This window comes from Pipra filicauda, unplaced genomic scaffold (genome assembly GCF_003945595.2).
Source record: "Pipra filicauda isolate LSUMZ 115617 unplaced genomic scaffold, ASM394559v2 scaffold89_size2521313_pilon, whole genome shotgun sequence".
NCBI lineage: Eukaryota > Metazoa > Chordata > Aves > Passeriformes > Pipridae > Pipra > Pipra filicauda.
The window spans coordinates 1,836,995-1,853,185 of NW_024105086.1; the positions used below are offsets into that span (position 1 = coordinate 1,836,995).

At 45.0% G+C, this 16,191-nt stretch overlaps 1 protein-coding gene across 2 annotated transcripts in view; it reads right to left on the minus strand.

Annotated features, from left to right (window-relative positions):
- Nucleotides 1-16,191, minus strand: part of FSTL4 (follistatin like 4) — a 200,348-nt gene that overhangs the window by 139,514 nt on the left and 44,643 nt on the right. The gene's annotated exons all lie outside the window — the stretch shown is intronic.

The window sequence follows — 16,191 nt, forward strand, 5'->3', positions numbered from 1 at the left end:
ATCATCTGGTTTTATTGTAAGCAAAATGAATCTAGTGGGAAAACAGAAGGCGGTGGGATTTTTCTTTTCTTTCATTTAACTGAAGAGTTTTATGCGCCTCGTGGAGGCTGTAAGGTGAAAGGCCCCGTCCGGGCCCAACGCCAGGGAAACATCACGGTCGGGATAGGGAAAAAATATAAAAATGGAAGATATACCCTGGCCACATGGCTGGCCTTTGTGTGTGGACACAATCAATCAGGAGGGAGGGTGGCACCCTCTCCCAAATTCAAAAAATTACCTTTTAAGGTAAAATACCTGTCACCTGTTGAATATTTAACACCTTAACTGACCAAGAGGGTACAAAAAGGGTGCGTTTTTCAAACCGCGTGTGCTTTTCCAGGCCATGTGACCTGGGATTGCACCCCCAGCACTGCAGTAAAGGATTTCTTGCTGCAATTTTCCTTGTCCTGCAAGTATTTTGTTGCCGTTTCATAAATTAAAAGCGAGGATTTTTCCGGCAAGCAGCAAAGGCTTTGGAGCAGCCAAGCACTGCCCTTTGAGCAGCAGTGGGTGGAAGTGCCCTCAGACCTCCAGCGCTCACAACACTCAAAGTGCTGCACGGGGAAGTGATGGACGTGTGGCCCTTTGTTCTTTTAGCCCCTCGCAAACCCAGAGCCCAGAATAAACCCCAGGGAGTTCCAATCAGAAGGCGGCTCTGCAAACCTGCACTGCTGCAGCCACAAAGTGCCCCGAGTGCCAGCACTCCAGCTCTGCCCACGCTCCTCTGCCCACCCTGTGAGCCAGAGGAGTCCACCCAGAAGCACAATGTCCCCAAGGCTAAAACACACACAGGTTTCAAGGAGAGCTCAGCAGACAATTGCTGAGAGCTTTGTGAAAAATAACCCCCCTAGAAAGACCATCACTGGAGTCAAGGAATGTTACTGGAAAATGCTTCTCACTGTAAAAGAGACCACGAGTATCTCTCTCTACACTCTGGATAATGGTACACAGGGAAAAATAACTTTCTACTGCTTTTAAGAATTCACTGGATATGATGTTCTGAATATTACTGTACTATCTGCTGTTTCATACTATTAAAAGGGTAAGGAAGCTGCCCTTGTGCTGTAACATTTTTTGCTTATGAAGTTTCCTCCCTTAAAGGCTTACACAGAACATCACTATAATTCACACAGGACAGGGCACTTCCAAACAAGCCACTGCTCAGAGCAATAATTAGCATTATACTCAATGAAGAGAGTTTCAGGAAATTAGATTATTCTATGCTAATTGGAGTACACAGGGTTGAGCATTACAAAGGGATGCTGCAAAAAGGCATAATTACAGTAGGAATAAGCACTTCCTAGTGCACAACCTGCTGCCAGGCTTGCACAGCCTTCCAACAGCCACAGACTCCAGCTGCATCTGCACCAGGGACTCAGTCTGGACCAGCAAGGTGGTTTGGAAGCAAATCCCTGTTCTCTAAAAGTACCACACATAGGTTTGGCTCTTGGTGAGGTTTTGGTGGGCACCAGCTTTCACAGGATGCTCAGGTGGAAGCACTGCCCCAGATGTGCTCCAGCATCCAATGGGACACATCCTGCAGCACCTGGAGCACCACAACATCCTCTCAAGTGCACCCAGGGCTCTTGCCTTCAAAGATTTTCCAAGCAGCCAAACAATTCAGTGGCAGAGCACAGAGCAGAGCTCATCCAAAGCCCTCCAGTCCCATGTAACAGAGATGTGAGGAGATCAGCACCAGCTACTTCATCCTACCAATCCCTTTTTATCATGCTAAATTCCCTGCTAACACCAAAACAGCCCCTGCCTTGCCCAGCATTTCATGCCAAAATGCCCCAGTGTTGAAGGTCCATTTCCTCTCCTCGTGATCAAGGGGTTAAAGCACGTGCACAAAGTTTCTAACAAAACCTCATTTTAATGGTCCCCATTAAGCCTTTGTTTTTATCACTGTAAATCTGAAAGGGAAAAAAGTCTGTTATTGGAGGATTAACTATTTGACTCAATAACTCATTAAAATTCCTCCAACTTGGCAAGCTGAGAAATATTGACTTTTCCTGACTTGTAATAAACTAGAAGGTCAAAGCATCTCTGAGCAGTGCAAAAAGTACGGCCCCTGGAAGGAGTGACTGACTCTTCTTTCCTTACTTCACTAATTGTTCCAGAATTTTAGCAAATTATCCTCAGAAATGCAAATTTTGGGACCTTGGGGAGACCTCACTGTCAAGGCCATATTATTTATAATGCCTGCTGTAAATCAGAGCAGCACAAAGGATGAGGGCTCGAGGAAGCTCTGGCCAAGCATCCTCTTCCTTCTAGTGGCAGGACCCACACCTGTACAGCACTTGGCTTGTCCATCACAATGGGCCTCAAAAGACATGTTTTGGAGACTGCTGTTGATATGAAGGGTATTTAAAAATCAAGATTCAAGAGCTATTATTGTCTATGTAAATGTAATTCAGCTACAACTACAGCAAAGCCCTTCCTGGGCTGTCCTGATCACTCAAAATTGATCTCTCAGAGCTCACACCAGCCAAGGACTGCACCATGCATCCCACTGAAGGTTATTTCTGCCTCCTCCTTTGAGGTGGGCTGCTCTGATTTACTGCACCAGGTCACATCTGGGCAGGTCACAGCTGCACCCTGCCCCGGCAGCAGCAAAAACCCTCTCAAGAGCCTCAAGTATTTTTGGTATTTTGATTTTTAATATAAAATTTGTGTTATTGAAGACAAACGCTGTGCTTGTTAGAATGGAATTTTGAAGTTTTTTAATGATACATCCAAGATTTCGTTAAGCACCAGCTTATAAAAAAAAGATAAAATACTTAATCTTTCCTCCATCCACGGAGAAACCCCAGAAAGCCTGGCTACGTTTATGCCTCATTCACTCTGTTCACAGTTTAATTTATTCTGTGTTCCCAGATGAACAACTCCTGGTTAAACACAGCTTAGTGTGGTAAGGGCGAGGCAAACAGCCAGAAAGGAAGGATTCAAGTATTTGGGAATCCTGATCCAAGTCCTCTGAAATCTGTGTCTGCGAGCAGAGTGTGAACAGGGGATGCCTTTGCCAGAATCTCATCCTGCTGACAGCAGCTCTTTAATTCAATTATTATTTGCATAATCCCTTGAAGAACTAAAGCTCCCCACAAGCACCCTGAGCTGTGGTGAGGGAGCTCAGGACAGTGAAGGGTGTGAGACAGGACTGAGCAGTGTGAACAGAGAGGAGAGAAGGGATTGGAGTGTAAAAGCTTTGCTGTCTTTATCCAGGTTTTATCTGGAGCAGCCCCACACACCATGGAAAGGGACTCTGAAGGTGGAGCCCTGGGCAGGACGCTGCTGTGCATGAAACAATGCCTTCCACTGCTTTTTTTGGCCACATTATTAAAAGTGACTGAATTCCACGCTCTTACAAGGATTATTAAAAACAGAAATGGGAAGGGTAATCAAGTGAAACTACAACTAACTGCTCCCAGTATTTATGAGCCTCACTGCACTGCATGGAAAAGGCATAATTTATTCAATTTATTGGTTGCAAAGAAAGTAATTTACTTAGGTTAAAAATTTATCATCTTGCAATACAAGCCACTTTTCAACACTAATGAAGTTTACTCAACATGGCCGGAGTCTGAGGTGTTATATTGTACTGGAGCCAGAAAGATGGGGAGAGGAAGCCCAGTTTCATTTTCATACACCCATGAACACACTTGACTTCTCAAATTGGTTCCTGGTTGCCCCTGAGAAATTTGGAATTCCAGTGAAAAACCAAGAGCTTGGTGCAGGCAGAAAATACCCGAGGTCAGGAATTCCACAGGGCTGGTTAACAGGCTGCCTGCATCTCAAAGCAGGACTTAATCACAAAATTAAGATGTTGTTGCCACAGTGGAGAACATTAATTCATAAAGACAGAGACCTCATCTACCTTTCACACACCACTAAATATGTTACACATCAGACTGAGGCTCACAGGCCTTTTTTGTTTCCCCACTCCCAAATGGAATCCTATTCCTTACTTCAGCAAAACTCCCAAGGAGTTCAAAGGAAGGTTGGGTTCAGCATGAAGAGAACTGCTTAATCTGTGTCTGCAGTTTAATACCAAACAAAAACATCGTAATTGCTCAGCAGAAGGTCCCTATCAGTGAGCAGTTATTCTGCAAACAGCACCAAGGAAGCACTCAATATTACAGGGATGTTTTCTGTATCAGTTTTTACATCTGAAAACGGGGATTATTGTTTCTTTCTGTATCTGCCAGAACTCTGAAACCCATTAGGGGTCATACCATGAAAAGGCATTTGAAAATCACAAGTAACTATGCTATTCTTAGTGTAATTAGCCTAATTTTGTCCCATTTCAAATCCATTGAACCACTGTGAGATCAAAAGCTTCATCAGATATTATTTTTGGATGGTATTGTGGTCTGTGAGGGTACTAAGAGGAAAAACAGAGACAAAAGACACACACAGATCAAAAGATCCAGACTATGTAAAGCATATACAGAGATTACTGCAGCAGAAACACCAACCCAGACATGAGCCCATATATATTTAGAGCCTTGCCATGAAACTCTTACCATGCACAATTTACTTGATTTTTCTCCTCTTGAAAGAGCAACTAAAGAGGCAATTCATAAAATGGCTCTTTATTAAATGTTTATCTAAAGTTATCTATGAGAGGTACTGCACTTTGAAGGCAATTTGATTGCATTACTCCTGTGCAGCCAGAACAGACACAAACCTAAATCTGTGCAGCTCCCCCTTGGCATCACACCTCAGCCTGTGTCTGTGAACTGTCTAGCAGGTCCCACAACCAGCCAGCCAGGAGACAGCACCATGTCAGCAGAAGATAAATGTAGTTCCTGCATGGACCAAAAGGATTAAGTGTTCAGGGCCAGTTTGGACAGGGCTTGGAACAACCTGGTCTAGTGGAAGGTGTCCCTGGTCATGGCAGGGCTTGGAATGAGATGAGCTTTAAGGTTCCTCCCCACCTGAAGCATGCCATGATTCTGTGATTTAATTCAGTGTTTCCCACATTTCCAGTGCTGGAGCAGCCCAGCAGCAACGTGCAGGTACACAGCCATGTGTGCACATCTTGGTCGTGGTTTTAATATTCTCAGTATTCCACAGCCCCCAAAATGCTGAAACTTTACAGTCTCAGATCTGGAGGGAACAGATCACATTAATACTTTGGTAAAACTCTGTATCAGAAGGATTGGCTCTTCTGAAGGAAGGCAGTGAAATTCCCATAAGGTCACTGCTCAAAATCAGTCTGGTTGCCTTTAATCTTGCTCATGAATCCTCTGCCTGCCCCATTTCTTCACTCCTACTCTCAGCACCAGCCTTGCTCTCCCCCTTCCTTGTTTTCTGTGGGCTTTTATCCTTTGTGTCACATCTCTTTCTGCTGTTCCTTCAATACAATTCTTGTGGCAGAGACTATGGGGAGATTGGAATCCAATAATAAAATAACTATGGATGACTTTCCTGGTTTTGTGTTGATCCTCCGTTACCAGTGGAGCTGCTGGAGGGAAGCTGAGCAGCCTGGATCCTCCCAGCTGTCTGCATTCTTAACCTTTAACTCTGCCCGTGCACTCTGCCTTTTGCTTGCTCTCCTTTTCCCCCCAAGATGCTCAACCTCCCCTGGCTCCTCCACCCTCACCAGGAACCGAGACCTTCCCACAGCCCTGTCCCCAAAGCTCCTCAGCACAAGTCTCTCACTTCCTCCACCTATTTTTCAACATCTGATCTCAAAATTTGCACAGTTTTACCTTCCCTTTGATCATTTCTACCTGGAGGAAGGCAAAATGCATAAACCAGGTGTACTGGGACGTGCTGCAGTGGCAGGGGACACGCACGGCCACCACCTCTCACACGGGTGTCAAAGCATCTCGCAGTATTAACAGTGGTTCAAAAACAAAAGACACCCAGTTCCCATCTGAGGAGCATTCTACAGCCTCACAGAAATCTTTTCTTTTTCTATTTTTCGACTCATTACTTTGTAATAAGACCATTTATCAGAAAATACATCCATTTGTTTATTGTATGCCTGTTTTCCCCTTACACACAAACACAATGTTATTTCAGACTGGAGAGAGAGATGTTTTCAGTTTCCTATTTATTTTCTCATTCAGACATCAGTTTCTAAGGCTCATTGAGGAGAAAGAAACAGAAACAAAAAGTCAGCTCATCATTGTGTTTGTCTCCAAAAAAAAAAAAAAGAACGTTATTCTGATTATTTATTTTTGGTTGGATGAGGAACAGATAACAAGCTTTTATAATTAATATTCACTCAGTTTCCTTATTACATTATTCTTGCATTCAGCTCTAAGTAAAAAAAAAACACCAAACCCAGTCATCTGACTTGCACTAAATTGTGCAAGTGCCACTGCACGAGGCTTCCCAGTGATGGATTGGAACCCTCAGGGAGTGTCAGCACAGCAATGCCAGGGTCAGCACTTCCTTTCCTTTGAGAGGGGCACGGCACACATTTCAACCTCACAACTGAAGTCACATCTTTAAAACTGTGTTAAAACACATCTCAAAAATGTGCAAGAGGCAGAAGCACCAGACTAGAAATAGATGGAGGTTGGCAGAGGGTACAACCTAAACATGCAGCAATCAAATCACAGGGTCACAGAATGCTCCAGGTTGGAAGGGACCTTAAAGCTCATTTGATTCCACCCTCTGCCATGGGCAGGGACACCTTCCACCAGCCCAGGTTGCTCCAAGCCCCGTCCAACCTGGCCTTGGACACTCCCAGGGATGGGGCAGCCACAGTTTCTCTGGACAACCTGTGCCAGGGCCTCCCCACCCTCCCAGGGAGGAATTTCTTCCCAGTATCTAATCTAAATCCACCTTCTTTGCTTGATGCCCTCATTGGAGATGAGGAAGATCATGACATGAAAGGGGCAAAAAAAAATCTTTGGGATGATGATTTCAAAAGACAACTCAGCTTGGTCTGTTGAGACTGCGAATCTATGGAGTCTTTTACTGTCCCCTCCTTCCAACTAGATTAATTTACAAGGATAAAAGCTTCCAGAGGGAATCCATCAATAGTTGCATCTATGTACAACCTGCAACACTTCTGTCATTTGCTACTACACCTAAAGGAAGGCAGAGAGCTGTGTGAAAATTAGGGACTGGATTCATTTAGTGAGTCTATTCCTGAAAACTGATGTTTTGCTGTAGTAGTTGCCATTTTCTGGAAATAAAAGGGGAAAAAATATTAAACCTATTTAGTTGTAATGGGGCTTGTGTTAGTGCAGGTGTTTTGTGTTTGGGTAGTTTTTCACTCCTGGCTGAAGCATAAAGTGTGTTTGACTCATGGCCACTTTCCTTGATGGAGGAGGATTAGTGCCCCTCCTGCATCACACCTTAAATCAGCACAAACCTCCAGCTTGAAACTGTTGAGGCTGCACAGTATCTTTTCACAATTTTTTTTTCCCCTAGGCCATTTCATTTCTGTTTTCCCAAGTAGATGCCTCAGAGCATCACAGATTTTGAGCACAGGAGTGTTACCACATAACACGAGTGTGAGGCAGGAGCCAACAGGTCCATTACAGGGAGAAATACAATCACACAACTACTGGATGAGGATGTGTTACATCTGTGTGGGGACACAGAAGAAAGGATGATGTTATAAATCAGTTTTCACAGAATCACAGAATGATTTGGGTCGAAAGGGACCTTAAAGATCATCTCATTCCACCCCCTGCCATGGGAGGGACACCTTCCACCGGACACCTTCCTCCAAGCCCTGTCCACCCTGGCCTGGAACACTTCCAGGGATGGGAGGAACACCCCTGGCAGCATGTCCAGGACTGCATCCCACCTTGAGGGGGGACAGCAAGAAGAGGGGGGTACAGGAAAAGCATCAGTGCTTCACAGAGCCAGCAGTCACCACAACTTCAAATACTTCATTATTTGATAACCTACCCAGCTTTTGGAGCCCAAAGGGAAGCTTTCTAAATGAGCCAATTGCTAGAAAGAAAAATTGAAAACAAACAAACAAACAAATAAAAACCCCAATAGGATTGCCTTTAAAAATTTTTAAGAGCAGGATATGTCTTTAAAATAATCTTTATATGCATTAAGCAGTGCTTGTCAGATAAGGTTCCTAAAAACTCGGGAACAAGGCAGATTTAGTTTACAATGACAGCAAACCCAGCACCTCTGAGGGTGTTCTCAGGTCGCTGCTCAAACCCACCCGTGGAGCACGAGCTGGTTCAGATGTGCATGGCCAGGCACAGCAAGTCCTTTTTAACTGCAGTGTTACCAACACACATGAAAAAACCCCACAACATCCCCCCCAAATCCCTGACTCCAGGCGTGCCCCAGCAGCCCTCCCGCCCGGCACAGGAGGCTGCAGTGCCTGCAGTGCACTGACTGCTGGTCAGTGTGAGGGAGCAGCAAATGCTCCAGGAGCTCAAAACCAGACTGAAACATCTCCACAGCCCAACACAAATCAATATCCATTTGCAATCCCCTCTCCCATTCTCTGTTATCTTTAATGAATTCCCATTCCAAGACCGAGAAATAAGGAGAAACACTATTTTTAAAGCAATGCCATGCAGGCCTTCTGCAGTCCGTGCTGAGTTTGTAATTCTCCACTGGTCTGGTTGGCTATTTGTTGGCTAATCCAGGGCACCAGGATACTCCAGCACACCCATATTTTGTGGGCACTTAACTCCATCTGGAGTCAATGTTAACACACAGAAACCTCCATCTCCCACAGGACAAACCCCCTGAGCCTGGCAGCAAATGCACCCTGGAGCCAACAGCCACAGTGAATACCCAGCTTTTGGAGGCTCTGTCCCTATTTCTCACTCCCTTCCCGAGGATTTAACTTCTGCATCAATAAAGGAAATGACTCTGACTGTGATTGAAGATTTATCTCCCCTGAATATCAGATTTCAAGATCTCTCCCTACTCCTGAGGTAAATACCACCAGTACACCTCCACCTCTTTTCCCAGTCCTGCCACATCAGCCCAACCTGCACCAAGCAGTGTTAAGTATATGCATCGACATCTCAAACTCAACAAAAAGACATCTTTTTTATCCCCACTTACCCTCCAGCAGTTACTTCTCCCTGTGCTCTCCTACAAAGGAGGGCAGCAGAATTAATGCCATTTCTCCTGCATTACAAACCTTTTACTCCCTCTGTATTTGCTCCGTGCTGAAGGAAGCATTTTAAAGTGCATTTACCTGATGGAAGAGTTATAGGCTACTGAAAGGATAACGCAGGAGGATGAAAAAACCTACTAAAAAGCTATTTTGAAAGTGAAAAGCCTTTAAACTTCACATAATGTTAAAACTGGCTTGGAGGGTATCGGTGCAGAAATGGAGCATTAGCACCAAAATGCTAACATTAGCTGCCTTTTTTTATTATTATTCTGAGGAGTAGAATATATCACCAGTTTCTCAGGTTGAGACAACCTAAAAAGAAAAATTGAGAAGAGGTGAAAAACAGATGAAAATCTGTAGCTAATTAAGGGTTCCTGCAGTGGCTGTATTTTTGTTTCGAATAGTTTTAATTTAATCTGAACTTTCTTAATCTGTACAGCTGGACATCTGGTTCAGGAAATTATTTTTTTTGGGGGGGGGGGAAATGAGCTTTTTCCCCTCTGTGGCATCAGTGCTGGTCCACAGCCATGCAGAGAGTCCATCCAGGACTGATCCAGCAGCCTCCACTCTGGGTGTGGGAGCACTCCTCACTCATCCACACAGGAGAGCTGGCTCTGAAAGGGGGGATGGAAAATAACAGGACATGTATTCACTCCCTTCTCTTTGAAAGTGCTCTGTACACGGAATAAAACCAAGCAACCACTGATCAAATCAACAGAGCACTGTTTCCCTTTGAATACAAAGGCACCAAATGAAAACAAGAGGGTCACATTTAATAGCAGAAGAGGAAAAGCTTGGGATAAAAAAGCAGGAATAAGCAGCAATCATCAGTCATCAACATCAGAGTATAGTGGGCGAAGGCAGCATTATGGGGTTTTTTATTCTTCTGAGAAAGGGAGTGGAACAAAATGCATTTGGGTGCAGGGATGTGGCACATGTTGGGCTGATCCACACGGACACAGCACAACTGCAAGAGAGGAGCACAAGGTGGGCACAGATACCTGCCAAGGCAGTAGCTGCATCTGAACACAGGTCAGATGAACGCCAGGAAAGCCCCAGAAAACCAGTTTAAAGCAAAGACATGAGATGCCTGGCACAAACCAAGAACAGGCAGGCACCATGTTTGGGATTGGAGGCTGGAACTGGGCTTTTCTACCAGCTCATTCCCTGGTGCCTTAGAAAAATGAAGTAAACCTATTTGTTGTAAAATGGGGGAACCATTCACGGAACTCTCTGGTCTGTGACCCCAGCGTGTCCCACTCATCCCTTTGGATCAGGACATGGAGCCCTTGGGCAGCTCCAGGGGAGTGAGGTGATGGGGAACCAGATCAAAAGAAAGGCAAGAGGGGCAGCACTTTCTCCAGTCACTTTGGACAACTGCCCAGAAAGGAGAAAACCAGTGAGAGTCACTACAGTCACTCTAGAGGAGCAAAGGCAATAAATAAATATAAATAGTAAGAGTAAATAGAAACATCCTGTGCTCAGGACACAGCCTTTTTCCCAGAGCACATCGAGCTCAAGTGAGGAATTAATCAGCAGAGAAGCAGCTGGTGCTGCCCCTTGACAGGGCACACAGGTCCCCTCACTCCTCAAACTCCACACAGGACCCTCTAGTGCCTCCCCATGCGCCTGGTGAGCTCTCTACAACTCCCTGACAGGAGGGGGGAGCCAGGGGGGGGTTGGTCTCTTTTCCCAGGCAATGATCAGCAAGACAAGAGGGCTCGGTCTTCAGCTGTGCCAGGGCAGGTTTAGGTTAGACATTAGAAAGAATTTCTTTCCAGAGAGGGTGCTCAGCCATTGGAATGGGCTGCCCAGGGAAGTGGTAGATTCTCCATCCCTGGAGGTTTTTAAGGTGAGACTGGATGTGGCATCAGTGCCATGGGCTGGGAACCACAGCGGGGTTGGATCAAGGGTTGGACTGGATGATCTCAGAGGTCCCTTCCAACCCAGCTGATTCTATGATTCTACGAATATTCTGCAGCTCAGCACATTGAGACAGGAGCCCAAAGCTTGCAGAGGAAATCCATGAGCAGCGTGAGAGGGATGACTGGAAACGCCTGGAGAGAAAATAGGTCCCATCACCTGCGAGCGGCTCCATCGGATCGACCGCGGCACGAACCTCCTGCAGCCCATCCAGAACCCGGGAACACACCCAGCAGCCAAATTCCAGCTGCTGGTTTGTGCTCACAGTAAATAGGATTACTGGCAGCAGTGAAAAGTGAAGTCCTCTGCTGAACAACACACTGGGGATGGCAGCTGCTTTCCAGCCTTGCACTGCAAATACCACCTTGCCAGAGCTTTCTGTGCTAATGGGGCCTATTTTCTCTACAGGAAAGGAAAAGGCAGGAGAAAATTCAATTTTTATGCTTCCGAGCCTGCTATTGATGTGCATGTGTTCAACTGCTCCTGTTCCCATTAACACCCAGCATGGGAGATTCAAACAACTTCAGGGCTGCTACAAGCTGGGGTTGTCCAGCAGACAGAGCAAATGTTTAAAAAAAACCCCAACCGACAACAAAAAAAAACAACAAAAAAAGTGTTATTTTATTTTAACATTTTCTGCACTAAATAATGTAGCACGGCGTTGACTTAAAAACCTGCACTTCTTAATGGAAATATTTGTCTCCCCCTAAAGCACAAACCAGAGCTGGCAGCTATTCATGTTCATAACCCTCACCAACGGGAGCTGCATGTGCAGAGCAGGTCCTACAGGGATCCCAGAGGGTGATTTACTGACTCCAACACGACCTGCAGGCACTAAATGGCTGCCTTCAGGTTACTCAGGTGGAAGAACATGCACAGTGCCCATTTTGGGGGGAAAAAAGGTCTGAAACTCTCAATAAAACAAAAAAAAACCCCAAAACCCAAACCCTTGGGTGTCACTGTGAAATGGAGTGAATGAGCAGCCAGCAAGGAGGGGAGAAGGGGAAAAAGGGAAAACAAGAAAAAAGCAAATTCCTCTCTGTGTGATGGCAGGAGCCATCCTGAACTGCAGTCAAGTCTCCCAAAAGTTCCTATTTAAAGTCATAATTGCCTCAACAGTGCCCATTTAAGTGGGTAAAACACAGTAAAAAATTCAAGATTATGGTATCTCCTCCCAAGTAAATGTCTCTCCATTAGAAACAGGGCTCAGATTCTAAGGAGTGAAGTTTAGAGGAGAGGGGAAAGACCATTTTTCTGGTATTTTTTATGTGGAAACGTTGATCAGCAAGGAAAAGGTGACCCCTGAGGACAGGGGCTTGGTGGCCCCGAGCTGGCACAGGCAGCTTTGTGGGTTCCAAAAACTACTTTGGAGCTTCTGGGCTCCAAAAGCCATCCAAGGCTTCCTCCCACTGGATTTGCTACATTTGTACTGGCAATTCAAATTGATTTTATACTGAAATACTGCTGTGGGATTAGAAACCACTGTGTGAGGTGCAGATGTACTTAACACAACCAGTAGCAAACACAGTTATTAAACAGAGGGGTGGGAGTATGAAAGAATCATAATTCAACACTCAGAGCAAATACTGCATTTTGAAAGGAAAACCAAGGATCTCCTTTCTTCCCTTACTGTGCATCAGCACAACTATTCCAAGTGCTCAAACTTTAAAAATGCCTGAAAGTCTTGCAAGACATAAATTGGGATACAGGAAAAAGAAAAAAAAAAGCTGCCAACACTGAGCTTTGTACCAGAGGGTCCAAAGGGAGTCCACAGCAGGGACACAGCAGAATGCATTAAATCTCAATTAGATCATAGCACACAACAAAGCACGGAACATTCTCATCAGATTTGCTCACCCAAGGATTAAGGGATTTCCTTGGGAGAGATCTGTGCTCACAAAGCATCTTAGGGACCAAGCTGCTCCTGGCAGGGAAGAGCAGGCACCTCTCTGCACTCTCTTAATGAACTGCACCCACTAAATGGTCTCAAAACATGCAATTTTACAGGTTTGTGTGACACTGACAGTGCAGCTGTGAAGAGACACAGCTCAATATTTCCAAAGTGCTTCCAAAGTATTTTTATCAAAAATATTTTACTGGTAGCTGTCTGAATATGCCTAAATGTCAAAAAATAACAGCATGGAAAGAAAAAGGAGAAAACAGAAAAATATAGGAAACACGGAAGAAAATAAAGCTTTGATGGCAGACTTCAAATTTTAAACATTACTGTAGCAAGGTAATGTTCCAGCCATTCCTACAGCAATGATTTAGGCAACGTTATGAAGTCATTATTTGTAAATGTGTTCATTGTAAAATGCTTAGGATTAATAAGGCTTCATAATTATGCCTGTAAACACCTGACCATATTAATTTCTTCCACAGGTCCAAGCTCTGCTGCCTGCACTCCATGCACAGCTCCTGCCTGACATCTTCCAGTGCTGTCAGCCAGGACAGGCTGCACCCAGTGCAAACAGTTTGCACTTTACTCCTAAAGATCAGTTAATGAAGTGCAAAACTTCAGAGCTGTTTGATTAAAGTGCCAATGCTGGTGAAATCAATATGCCAGGAGAGCAAAGCTTTCCTCGTATTTAAGCAAGAAGAAAAAGTCTTAAATTTTAAGTAGAATCCAAACGCAGCAATGGGAGTGCAGACACTCTTGTTTGTAGCTATTTCATATGATTTACAAACACCTGCTGTTGGTACACCTTAAAACACACATTATTCAATAAATGCTGTGGAAATTATCTTAAAAGCAGCAGTGGCCTGACTCACTTCTACAAAAGCACTACAATACCCCCCCACAGCACTGAGGCCTTTGAAAAGGATTCCCTTGCTGAGGAGCAGCACCAGCAGCCAAAAGCCAGCCAGGCCAGCAGCTTGGCAGGTCCCCACACCTCTGGAGGGAGCTGCTTTCATGTGCTCCAGTCAGACCCATTCCCTACCCACACAAGAGTATTCCATCAACCAAGTGAATGGCTTGATGAATGCACTCCACCCCACTCACTGGGGCTGGAGAACTTCAAAGTGTGGCAATCAGAGTATTTTCATGACAGACACGAGCTGTTAGTCCTCCCCACAGTGGGAGACAGGCTCTGAGCCCCCACTGAAGGGCTTTCTTGAAAGGGGACATCACACTGGCTTTCAAAAACCCACCTGGGAGTTCACAGCTCTGAAACCTTCCAGCCTCAGCAGGTCAAACCTGGCATCCCAGCACCCACCCTGCCCCAAAATAGCTCCGAGTTTCAGTTGTAACTCCCTTAATGGTTGAGCTACAAAGCTATGTGGTCATAGCCCAAATGATGTTACACATCCCCTGACTGCACACACTGAGATTATGACTGCTCAGTGCACTCAGCACACACACAGCCACCAGGGAACACTAAAAGCAAATTCTGGCCCTGTCTATCATCCATAATTCAGGGGAAATCAGGGTTAAAAAAAGTGCATGAGCAATCGACATAATTTACAGGCTGCAAGTGGGAGAGCTGGCAGTCTCCCGCGTCATAAAGTTTAAATAACGGCAGTTTAACATCAGATGTGCCCACAGCTGGATTGCCATTAGCTCCATTACTGCAGGGAGCAACCCTTTCCTGAGCTGGGAACCCCCACCTTGCCCCACCACCAGCAGGATTTCACCAGGAACGATCAGGCAAGCACAAACTGCTCAGTACTAACAGCAGGGGAAAAAAGAAAAAGGAAAAAAAAAAACAAAACAAAACAACAAAAACCCCACAAACCCACCTTGAAAAGTTTCATGATGCAGGTGGTTGTGAGAGGTGCTGCCTTTGAAATGGAAAGAGGAAAGGAAGGAAAAGAGTATCAAGTTTTAGAGATGCCAATCTTGATCGATAGCATGACATTTACCACTATAGGATAATTTATTCTTGTTGTAAACTAACAAAAAAATATTCTTCTTTACACAAGGGATTATCAAATTAATTCAGTGTGTGTGTGCACACTGAGGGGTATTAATTGATCATTCAATCTAAGCCAGCTTTCAGTCAATATTCCTTAAGGAAATGAAAGCTGGAACAGTGACTGCTTTCTCCCACCATCCTCAGGTTCATCCACAGTGTATTATTTTCAGTGGAAAATCTAAACTTCACAGAATTGAAGGATCCCACAAATAGGGCTGGGCATTGGGAATGGGGCTGCCAAACATGCCACCCTGTAAATTAGCTTTTTCAGCTGATTCATTCTCTGTGTCACCACCAGCCCCTCTGCAATTAGTCATGGGATGACTCTGAAGAGGCACAATAGAACTGATACCACCCACAAGTGCAGAATTAAACTTGAAGAAAGCCCGAGCCAAGCTTTCAGCCTGGCCACTGCTCCCGCTCCCCAGAGAACCTCTTTTCAACAGAGGAATTCTGCAGAAATCAAACGAGAACTTGAAGACAGGAATCCTGCAAGTAAAAGGAGTTAATGAAAAATCACCTGGTTTCACAGCACCCTGCACATATCAGGACACCATCACCATTCTAAGTACTACTTTTCTGCAGTTAATGCTGCAATACCAGATTTTCAGGGGCTTTTTTATTTTTATTTTTTTTTTTTTGCTTCCTTCCTGTTGTGTTTAGCTGGCAAGTCCAGCTAAGCTGTGCTAGGAAAAAAAAAAAAAAAAAAAAGAAGTATCAGCACAGAGCCTGAATCTTCAGTCAAAAAGTCCTTTTTTACATCCCCCGTGTGCAGATTCAGCACGTCCATGGCACAAAGATGAAGAGGCACGTCCTGATTTAATCTTGAAACACAACTTGGTAAGCAGAAAGCAACAAGAGAAGGTGTTTTTCCCCCCTGTGATTCAGCTGACAGTGTCAGCAGCAGTGGGGCAGGTATGGTGGGAACAGGTAACACTGACAGAGCCGTTCCCTTCTCTCTTGCAGAGCAGAACAAAGAAGTCAGGATGAAGCCTCAGGAACCAGCCACCCAAGAAAACCCCAGAGACCTCCATCTCTCTTTTTTCCCCCTCAGCACCACCAGCACTTTTTAATTCCACCACTTCCCAGGAGATGGGTGTCCATCCCAGGTGTGCTGAGCGTGCTCCACATTATCCTCTGGAACAAGGACCCCTGAGTTATGGGGCTTTTTTAGCTTTTTTTCCCCCCTCTTTTCTAGGTCATGATCTAATACTCTTTTCTGGGCTTGCAGAGCGCATCACC